Here is an 11481-nt window from a genome sequence, read left to right on the forward strand (position 1 = left end):
ATGTGAGTGTGAATGGTTGTCTGTGTCTATGTGTCAGCCCTGTGATGACCTGGCGACTTGTCCAGGGTGTACCCCGCCTTTCGCCCGTAGTCAGCTGGGATAGGCCCCAGCTTGCCTGCGACCCTGTAGAAGGATAAAGCGGCTAGAGATAATGAGATGAGATGAGAGACACACTATATTGCCAAAAGTATTTGCTCACCTGCCTTGACTCACTTATGAGCTTAAGTGACATCCCATTCCTAATCCATAGGGTTCAATATGACATCGTTCCACCCTTTGCAGCTAGAACAGCTTCAACTCTTCTGGGAAGGCTGTCCACAAGGTTTAGGAGTGTGTTTATGGGAATTTTTGACCATTCTTCCAGAAGCGCATTTGTGAGGTCACACACTGATGTTGGACGAGAAGGCCTGGCTCTCAGTCTCCGCTCTAATTCATCCCAAAGGTGTTCTATCGGGTTGAGGTCAGGACTCTGTGCAGGCCAGTCAAGTTCATCCACACCAGACTCTGTCATCCATGTCTTTATGGACCTTGCTTTGTGCACTGGTGCACAGTCATGTTGGAAGAGGAAGGGGCCAGCTCCAAACTGTAAAAACAGTCTGCATGCCTAGGTGCTTGATTTTATACACCTGTGGCCATGGAAGTGATTGGAACACCTGATTCCGATAATTTGGATGGGTGAGCAAATACTTTTGGCAATATAGTGTAGATACACACACACACACACACATAAACAGTATAAACACTCTAGATAAGAACTAGACATAGACTAAACACTCATATGTATACACACACACACACACACACACATAAATTGGTGCAAATAAACAGTCAAGGGCACTTGAGGTATAGCAGGTAAACATGAAATAAGCAGTATAAACAATAAACTAGTAGCTGTTAAGGTGAGGTCGTGCGGAATAGTGCAAATGAGCGAGGTAAAGTGAAATGTGCAGTCCCTGAGTTCAGTGTGTTAATGAACGTTGAGTGTGTGTGTGTGTGTGTGTGTGTGTGTGTGTGTGTGTGTGTGTGTGTGTTGGGGGGGGAACTGTGAGGGTGACATGTCAGATGCTGAAGGGGGGGCAGGGGGGTGTGCGGGCAGAATCTGTGGCAGGGGGCAGAGGGGGGAGGAGGGGCAGAACAGGGAGGGAGTTGAGCCTCCTGACCACCTGGTGAAAGAAACTGTCCTTGAGCCTGCTGGTTTTGGCCCGGAGACTCCGCAGTCTCCTCCCCGACGGCAGCAGGCTGAAGAGGTTGTGAGATGGGTGGGTGGGGTCACCTGCAATCCTGATGGTTTTGTGGGTGAGGCGGGAGTTATAAATATCCATTCGAGAAGGGACAGAGACACCAATGATCCTCTCAGCTGCTCTCGCGATGCGCTGCAGAGTCTTGCAGCAGGACATGGTGCAGATGCCGTACCACACGGTGATGCAGCTGGTCAGGATGTTCTCGATGGTGCCTCTGTAGAATGTGTGCATGATGGGGGCCGGGACTCTTGCTCTCCTCAGTTTGCGGAGGAAGTACAGACGCTGTTGGGCTTTTTTAGCCAGTGATGCGGTGTTTTTGCTCCAGGTTTAGTGACTCGACTACAAAACTGCAGTCCATAACTGTGTCCGCGTGGGTTTTCTCCAGGTGCTCCGGTTTCCCCCACAGTCCAAAGACATGCAGGTTAGGTTAACTGGTGACTCTAAATTGACCGTAGGTGTGAGTGTGAATGGTTGTCTGTGTCTATGTGTCAGCCATGTGATGACCTGGCGACTTGTCCAGGGTGTACCCCGCCTTTCGCCCATAGTCAGCTGGGATAGGCTCCAGCTTGCCTGCGACCCTGTAGAACAGGATAAAGCGGCTAGAAATAATGAGATGAGATGAGATGAGATGAGATGAGATGAGATGAGATGAGATGAGATGAGATGAGAAAAGCCAAGAGGCCACACATCACACAAAGTATGCAAAAAAAAAAAACAAGGACAAATCCAAAGAGTGGTGAAAATAATCAAACGAATTAAAAATACGGGTATGCAAACAAGAACAACAGCTTAGAACTTCCACAAATGAAGCTTTGAAAACGGGCATTATGTGATCCAGCATTATGTAGCCCATGGACAGGAAATGAATGTGACGCCAGAAGAACAGTCCGAGAATTTGGGGTATGGCTCCCTCTGGTGGTAGATTGATGAATTGCATAATCACATGCTTCCGGAAGTGACAGTCACTCTCGAATTCCAACCAGAGTCAGAGTCCAGGCATGGGAGCTCAAACAGGCCAATCCATCCTCCATCTTTCATTAAGATATCAGGAGCTTCGATGCTGTGCTGCGCACTCTCAGTTTCAGAACCAGCAATTCAGATGAGTCACCAACTCGTCCACATACAGGTGGATTTTAAGAATTGGTTTGTCCTTTAATAGTGGAATCCTTTAATTGTGATAGACATATTTATTATTTTGCAGGTTGTTGCACTGATTGATTTCCGTTTGTCAATAACAGCCTGGTCTTAAAAGTACTGAAGCTGGAAAATTCATTTATATCCTGTCCGTAGCTGTTTAAATGAAGTTTGATGTGTTTTTATCAACACAAATAAAACAACCTAAAAATAGTAATACAGTGGTCCCCCTCTTGAGAGGCCACAATCACCAGCGGCCACCCCTCCTTTACGGCCACAATTCCATTGTATTAACTCATTCTCCATTGAAATTACCCCTCACCAATGGCCACCTCTCTAACGCGGCCAGCAACCCAAGCTGAATGGCAAAATCCCCTCGCCAGTGGACACGTTTGTGAGCGATAATATGTTAAAATCACATGCGATGCCGCGGTATTTGGAAAAAAGTTGATCTCGCGGTTTTTTTTCCCTTCCCAGAGTCCCGTGATGCTTTGCAATCTCGCCGCTATAAACATGGCTGCCAGCGCAAATTTTATCAGTCTTGAAGTAAATTCAGTGGCAAACAACAACTCCTATTGAACAAACAACAACAGCGATGTCAAACTCCAGAAAGAGGAAAGTTCTGACCTTGGAAGAGAAAGTTAAAGTGATTCGGTTGAATGAAAAGGGAGAAAGTTCCAGAAAACTGGCCCTTGATTATGATGTCGGCAAGACACAGATAAACAACATTGTCAAAAACAAGGATGCAATCATAAATCAGTGGGAAAATGGTGAAAGTGGAGACAGAAAGATTGTTAAGGCCAGATGTTGCTTGTATCCAGATCTCAACAAGGCCATTTTTGACTGGTTTTGTCAAGCACGGAGTAAAAATATTCTTGTTACTGGAAGGATAATACAAGAAAAGGCAACACTTATGTCAGTTGAACTTGGATATGATGATTTCAGTGCAAGCAATGGATGGCTACATAGATTTCAGGCGAGACACAACATCAAAAGTTCTGTTCTAAGTGGTGAAGCTGCTGATGTTAGTGATGCTGTTGTTGATGACTGGAGCAAATGACTTGAAGGACTTTGTGAAGGATATGATGAAAAAGACATATTTAATTGTGATGAGACTGGCTTATATTTTTAGGACACTCCCATCCAGGTCTCTTGTTGTCAAAGGGGATACTTGTAAGGGAGGAAAACAAGCAAAAGAGAGGATCACTGTGTTACTGTGTGCAATCGCAAGTGGTGAAAAACTGAAACCCTTAGTGATAGGCAAATCCAAAAACCCAAGAAGCTTTAAGGGCTATCACCACGCTTCACTCCGTGTTACATACGAGGCCAACAAGAAGGCCTGGATGACTGGACAGATTTTTGAGAGCTGGCTCAAGAAAGTCAACCAACAGATGAGAGTCCAGAACAGAAAGATCTTGTTCTTCATGGACAACTGTGGTGCCCATCCACATCTCACCTTGTCCAATGTGAAACTTGTATTTTTCCCACCAAATACCACCTCTCGACTTCAACCCATGGATGCAGGTGTTATTCAAGCACTAAAGGTACATTATCGCAAAAAGCTTTTGAGACATGTCTTGATGTTAATGGATGATGTGGATAAAGCTTCAGACATTTCCAGACTGTTCTCGATGCCATTCTGTGGTTGATAAGTTCATGGGATGCTGTCAAACCTGAAACAATCCAAAAATGTTTTGGGAAGTGTGGATTTGGTCAAGTTAGTCAAGTTATTCCTGACAGTGAGGAACAGTGGGATGAAGAAGATTTGGCTCCTCTTCTTCCTGCAGGCCAATCTATTGTAGATTATGCCAACATGGATGAGGATCTGTGCACAGAAAACAACAATGACAGTGATGACTGGGAAGAAGAGCTCATCAAGTGTGCTTTGGCCTTCACAGCTCAGGATGGTGTTGGTAGTGATGACAGTGATGATGAAACTGTTTCTAATGTCAAAAATATCTCTGTCAAAACTGCCTTTGAACATTCAACAGGTTCATTGGACGATGCATTGCAATCAAACAACCCAGAGTTATTGGACTTAATGAACAAGGTGCAGGATGTTTTAAAAAATGACAAACGTAAAGCTGTTCAAAGTTCAAAACAAACAAAGTTGGACTCTTTTTTCAAATGTGTTGATGTGTCTGATTTGTGATCATTGTTTTTTTTATTCATTTTGGTGAATACCATGAATTGTAAATGCATGTAGTATTGTACATGTTTATGATTAATATTTTTGTTGACAACTGTTCTGGTGCTGTGATACATTTGTGATAAATGATTCAAGTTTTGTTGCATGAAAGTCTGCATTTGTTATGACTTGAACATTACAGTCTGTGATTTATTTTTTCCATTGATATGACAATATAGTGCTTTACAAATAGTTGTATCATTTGTGATGAATGCCTAATTTTTGTTTGTGCATAGTAGTGATGAATGAATAAAAGATTATTGATCGAGAAAGTTGTTAAATTCTTTGAATATTAATGTACCCCTCAAGAGAGGCCACCCCTCTTATGTGGCCACTAAAGCTTCGCAGAAGGGGTGGCCTTATAAGAGGGGGACCACTGCACACGAATCCAGATTTTGCCCAAGCAACATAAAAGATCATTCGTCGACTACTTTTTTTTAAATTACTGGTTGACTTGTAAAAACAGTAGTCCTGCAACCCCAAAACAGAAGGCATAACTTGGAAAAGGTAGAAAAATGTTAATGCAGAAAAACAAAATCACTGGTATTGCAAGTAAATAGTGTAAAAAAAATGATGGTGAGAGGAGAAAAGTATGTTTCATTCCTTGTTTTTATTGAGGATAGATAGCAATTCTTCATGAGTTTTGGTGGAGGATAAAAATGAGGCCGAAGGTATGATCAGGCTGGCTCATCATATTCCTCATACAAAATTGTGTATATTTTTTTTTAATCCAGAGACTACAGCTAGCTCACTGAAAAAAAAAAAATCTCGTCTGATCAAATTTGTTTTGAGTGAATATGAGTGGTCACGCAGACAGGAAGTAACTGTCTGGAAGTAACTCTCAATCAAATGAAGTTAGCATTATATGAGCCAAGCCAGGAACCAAGCCAAGAAGCCTTTATTTGACACACGTACACAGTGAAACTTAACCTCTGCATTTAACCCGTCTGAAGCAGTGAATACAGTTCAGTTCAGTTTATTACTTTATCCCAAATGGGCAATTTGATTGCAGACAGGACCACATACAATACCACACCACCATGGACACAGCACAAATTAGCAATCCAATTGCTAGACAGGACACATACCACACCACAATATACACAGCACATTACAAACAAGATAAAAATGCTCAATAAATAAATAAGATGCATGTAAAAAGAAGAAATAGGTACTTAATGGACAAAGCTATCTTTTTCTGGTATGTGCATTCAGTAGTTGGATAGAAAAGGGGATGAAAGAGTTTTTGTACCTTTGTTTGAGAGCAATGGGAGTTTTGAGACGTAGACCAGACGGCAGAAACACATATTCAGAATACATGGGATGAGCTGGATCTTGATAGATTTGAATGGCTTTGTTAAACACCTGCTTATTAAAATATTCAGTTAAACTATCAAACTTCACCCCCACAATCTTACTGGCCACATGTACAATTTTTGAAAGTGCATTTTTCTCTTTGATGGTAACATTTCCATTCCAGCAGATGATGGAGAAAGTGAGTATTGATTCAATAAAAGCTTTGTAGAACAGTGTCATCAATGTTTTGTCTACCTGAAACTTGGCCAGTTTCCTGAGTGCATAGAGTCTTTGTTGCCCTCTCTTGCACAGGGAGGTGGTGTTCAGGTCAAATTTAAGACGGTTGTCTATCAAGGTGCCTAAGTACTTATAGGATGATACAGCTTCAACATCCTGGCCATTTATGACACTGGGCCTAAAAGCAGGGGGCAGTCGTCTAAAATCTATAGACATGTCCTTAGTTTTGCTGATGTTCAGATGCAAAAAAGCATCATTACACCAGGACACAAAATCATTAATAACAGGGCCATGCTCATACTCATGGGAATCTAAAAGACTGACAATGACAGAGTCATCTGCAAATTTTAGAATATGCCTGTTAACATGCTGGCTACGGCAGTCATTGGTGTACAAAATGTACAACAAGGGGGACAGGACACACCCCTGGGGTGATCCTGTAGAGGATGTAAGGCTACTGGACAGTATTTTATTTACCTTCACCCTCTGAGATCTCTGTATAAGAAAATCAAGCAGCCAACCAATCAGGTTTTGGTCAAGGCTAAAATTGTTCAGTAGTTTCTCGATCAGTAGATGGGGTTGGATGGTGTTAAATGCTGAGGAGAAGTCTACAAAGAGCAGCCTTGCATGGTTTCCGCTTGTCTTCAGATGTTTGTACACAAAGTTAAGTAGAGTGATGGTAGCATCCTGCACCCCTCTCTTGGCCCTATAAGCAAACTGGTAAGGGTCCAGGAGAGGTTCCACTTTAAGAAGTAGCTCAGTTTTAATCAGCTTCTCAAGAGATTTTGCAATGAGAGATGTGAGGGCAACCGGCCTAAAATCATTTAAGGTTTGGGGACGGCTGACCTTGGCTACAGGCACCACTACAGATTGTTTCCATAGGGATGGCACCCTCTGCAGGGAGAGTTATAAATTAAATAAATAGTAAAAAATGGGACCCAACTGTTCAGCACACACTTTCAGTGTGCGCCCACTAATGTTATCTGGGCCAGGGCTTTTCTTTGGATTGCAGTATTTGAAACACCTAACCACGCTCTGCTCATTAAATCTGGGGGTGAATGGAGGGGATACCAGAAGACTTTCCTTGAGTTCAGAATGTCTGTTGCTGAAGTCATGTGTGTCAAATCTGGCATAGAACCTGTTTAGATCCTCTGCCAGAACCTGATCAGGTATGCTGTTAAACTCTAGCCTCCTTTCTCCCCTTTCCTTAAGCCCTACAATGGTCTTCATGCTATCCCAGGCTGAACCCAGGTTGTTCAATTTGAGTTGTGTTTCTAATTTATCTTTATACTTTAATTTGCCCATCCTAATTTCTCGTTTTATGTCCTTCTGGAGTTTATGCAGTGCCAGCAGATTTCCCTCCTTAAAAGCTCTACTTTTTTCATGTAAAAGACCTTTAAGAGATTTAGTAACCCATGGTTTACTGTTGGGGTAAACTTTTATAGCCTTATTTGGAATGACAGTATCCTTACAATAGGACACCCAACTGCTAATGACATTTGTTAGTTCATCAATATCAGAGCATGAGTTCTTAAACATGTCAAAGTCTGTGCACTCCAGGCATCCCTGGAGAGCAAGACAGTGATCCTCTGACCAGTCCTCAGTATAAACAGTCTGTGGCTTGAGTCTCTGAAGGGCAGTTTGATATGAGGGGATAAGGTGAACACAGCTGTGGTCAGATGAACCTAAAGGTGGCAGGGGGATGGATTTAAATGCATTTTTTACTGAACAATAACATAAGTCCAATGTTTTGTTATGTCTAATAGGGCATGTAACATACTGATGGAAGTCTCTAAGTATTTTGGACAAAGAGCAATTGTTCATGTCCCCAAGAATAATGATAGGTGCATCAGGGGATCGCATTTGGAGTGAGTGGGTAACTTGGGAGATAATTTCACAGGCATTGCTACTGTTTGCTTTAGGGTGAATATACACCAGGGTAACGAACAGCTGAGAGAACTCACGTGGGAGATAGACGGGGCGCAATGCCACCGCAAGCAGTTCGACATCAGCTGTGCAAATTCTCTCTCTAACAATGATCGATCTGCACCAGCGTTCGTTTACGTAAAGACACACACCCCCACCAGTGCGCTTGCCAGTAGACGTTTCATCTCTGTCCAGCCGAACCGGTGAACCGAAGCCGCATAGTTTCAGATCACCATCCATGTCCCGATCAGACAGCCATGTCTCCGTAAGCGCCAGGATGCAAGAGTCTTTGAACTCGTGGGAATACCGAACCTGTGCCTGTAGTTCTTCAGATTTGTTCCGAAGTGACTGCATATTTGAGAGGATGATTGTTGGCAGAGGGATGCGTGAGAGTGACTGTTTTTACACCCTAAGACGAACACCTCCTCTGCACCCTCGCTTCCTGGTCCTGGTACTCCCAGCGGAACCCGATCCACGGTGTTGTTTTCCAGCTGGTTGTATGCTTGATAAATCCCAGATAGATGGCGAATTTTGTGGCAAGTTTGTAACATGACTCCAGGTTAGGAGAAACTCCCTGGAGTACTGGATCCTCGTTGCCGAGATTGGAGATGAGTCGCCAAGGCTCCAAACCAACCAAAACACCATCCACAACAATAGCAGTGACCAAAGTTCCATTTTAGTTTACCGAACGACTTGATGTCAACAAAGTCAAAACTCACAGACGCGTGCTTGTCCGGAGTAATTATTAATGGTTTAAAACAATAAAAACAAACGATAAAAACAAACATCAACAACGCACAGACATGACCTGCTGCCGGTCGCTGCATGAGCATGCACACACATGCGAGCAATGAGCACACACACATACCCAGAGCAGTGGGCAGCCATGCTACAGCGCTCAGGGAGCAGTTAGGGGTTAGGTGCCTTTCTCAAGGGCACCTCAGCCCAGGGCCGCCCCCATGTTAACCTAACCACATGTCTTTGGACTGTGGGGGAAACCAGAGCACCCAGAGGAAACCCAGGCAGACACAGGGAGAACATGCAAACTCTACACAAAAAGGCCCTGGACAGCCACTACGCTCGAACCCAGAACTTTCTTGCTGTGAGGCGACAGTGCTCACCACTACACCACCATGCCACCCTTGACAGAAACATTTTCTATTAATGACTACAATATTACACAAAGCTACACGATTGAAAGTGACAATACAACCAAGGTCATGTGAAAATTAACGCATCCATATTACATATTATGATGAGAATGTTACCTATATAGGCGATCACAAAGCGTTCAAGCGTGTTTCTGAATACGTTGTTGATGAGACATTGGAACACGCTGGGCATGCAAGAGAGCCCAGATGACATGACGCAGTACTTGACATGCCCAGAGATGGTGCTAAACGCAATGTTCCACTTATCTCCTTCCCAGATACGAACCACGTTGGAGGCCCTCCTGAAGTCCGGTTTGGTGAAGATGCAGGCACATTCGAGGTGTTCTCTAGAAAATCAGCAAAAAGCTTAGATAAATAAAATCTACAGTTGTGGTCAGGAGTTTACATCCTGTGACATGAATGTCATGGCAATATTTGGGCTTTCAGTAATTTCTTTGAACTGTTCTTTTTCTGTGGCAGAATGTACAGCATACATCTTTCATAAAAAACACTAAAATTTGGTGCACAAGTTTTCATTTTATTTGGGTTTTCTGAAATCAACATAGGGTCAAAAATATACATACAGCACACCTAATATTTGGGTAAAATGTCTCTTTGCAAGATTCACCTTGACCAAACATTTTTGTTTTCCATGAACAAGCTTCTGGCAAAATTCTGGTTGGATATTTTATGACTCTTCATGGTAGAATTGGTAGAGTTCAATACATTTTTTTTTCTTGGCATGGACTCGACTTATAGGCACTGTCCATATATTTTCAATAGGGTTGAAGTCAGGACTTGTTTTAAGCTTAATGTTAGCCTGCTTTATCTTCCACAACCAGCTCTGATGCGTGTTTGGGTTCATTGTCCTGTTGTGATTCCCAAGTCATGTTCAAGTTTCTGATGGTTTAAGCTGAAGAATTCTGAGGTAGTCCTCCTTCTTCGTTATTCCATCTACTTTGTGCAATGAACCAGTTCCACTGGCAGCAAAACAGCCCCAGAGCATGATGGTCCTACCACCACCACCAGTTGGTACAATATCCCTTTGTACATCGCGGTCATTGTGGCCAAACAACTCAACCTTTGTCTCATCTGATGATACAGCTTTCCTCCAGCAGGCATTTTCTTTGTCCGTGTGATCAGCTTCTAACTTTAGTTAAGCTTGAATGTGTCAATTTTGAAGCAGGGGGTTATTTCTTGGATAGCAGCCTCTTAGTCCGTGGTGATATAAAACTCACTGAACTGTAGACAGTGATCCATCAGCTTCCAGTTCATGGTATGGCTGTGCCATGCTAGTTCCCAGGTTGTTCCTGACCATCCAAACCAATTTCCTTTCAGCTGAGGGTGACAGTTTGAGTTTTCTTGAAGCAAAGTGGCTTGGCAAAGTGACTACACCTCACAATAATTTGCATACAATTGTTTGAACTGATCTTGGAATTTGCAGTTGTTTCAAAATAACTCCAAGAGACATTCCGGAGTCGTGTATATCTGCGATCCTCTTTCTCAGATCTACACTGAGCTCCTTGGACTTTCCCATTGTATCATGTGTTGGTCAATCCAATGAGTGCTGTAAACAAACCCTTTTTATGAAGGCACAGAGAAGCTACCAGCTGTAGTCAATCATGAGCCCTAAAAGGAAGTTAAGAGACCTCGGCCTTGGCAAGAAAAAATACATTTTGGAAGTTTTAGCACCTCTGAATTAATAATCTAAGTGAGCATATGTATATTTTTTACCCTGTATGTATAATTTTGACCCTGTGTTGATTTCATAAAACCCAAAGAAAATTAAAACTTGTGCACCAAATTCGAGTGTTTTTTTTAATTAAATATGTATGCTGTCCAATCATTCTGCCACAGAAAAAGAACAGTTCAAAGAAATTACTGAAAGCCCATATATTGCCATGACATTCACGTCACTGAATGTAAACTTCTAACCACAACTGTAGATTTTATTTATGTAAGCTTTTTGCTGATTTTCTAGAGTTACATAAAGAGAACACATGAAATATCATGTAAATCAACCATAAACGCATGAAGAGACCTAGGTTTACAATTTATACTTAAAACATTACTATCTGCACAATGTACAGAAGTATAAAATGTAAAATCTTAAATATTTTGGAAGTCGTAGCCAGTCAGCTATTTTAATTGTCATATTTGAATTCAACACATCAAATTTCAAAACAAACAGCCAATTTCATCTCTGAAGCAGACAACTTTTGAAAAATTGTTGACCAGTGCAATCGATGCATGGTTGGAGACCCCCCCCCCGTTTCTTCTCAACGAAGAAGAAGTCTGCAGATGTTGG

The sequence above is a fragment of the Neoarius graeffei genome, chromosome 20 (genome assembly GCF_027579695.1).
Source record: "Neoarius graeffei isolate fNeoGra1 chromosome 20, fNeoGra1.pri, whole genome shotgun sequence".
NCBI lineage: Eukaryota > Metazoa > Chordata > Actinopteri > Siluriformes > Ariidae > Neoarius > Neoarius graeffei.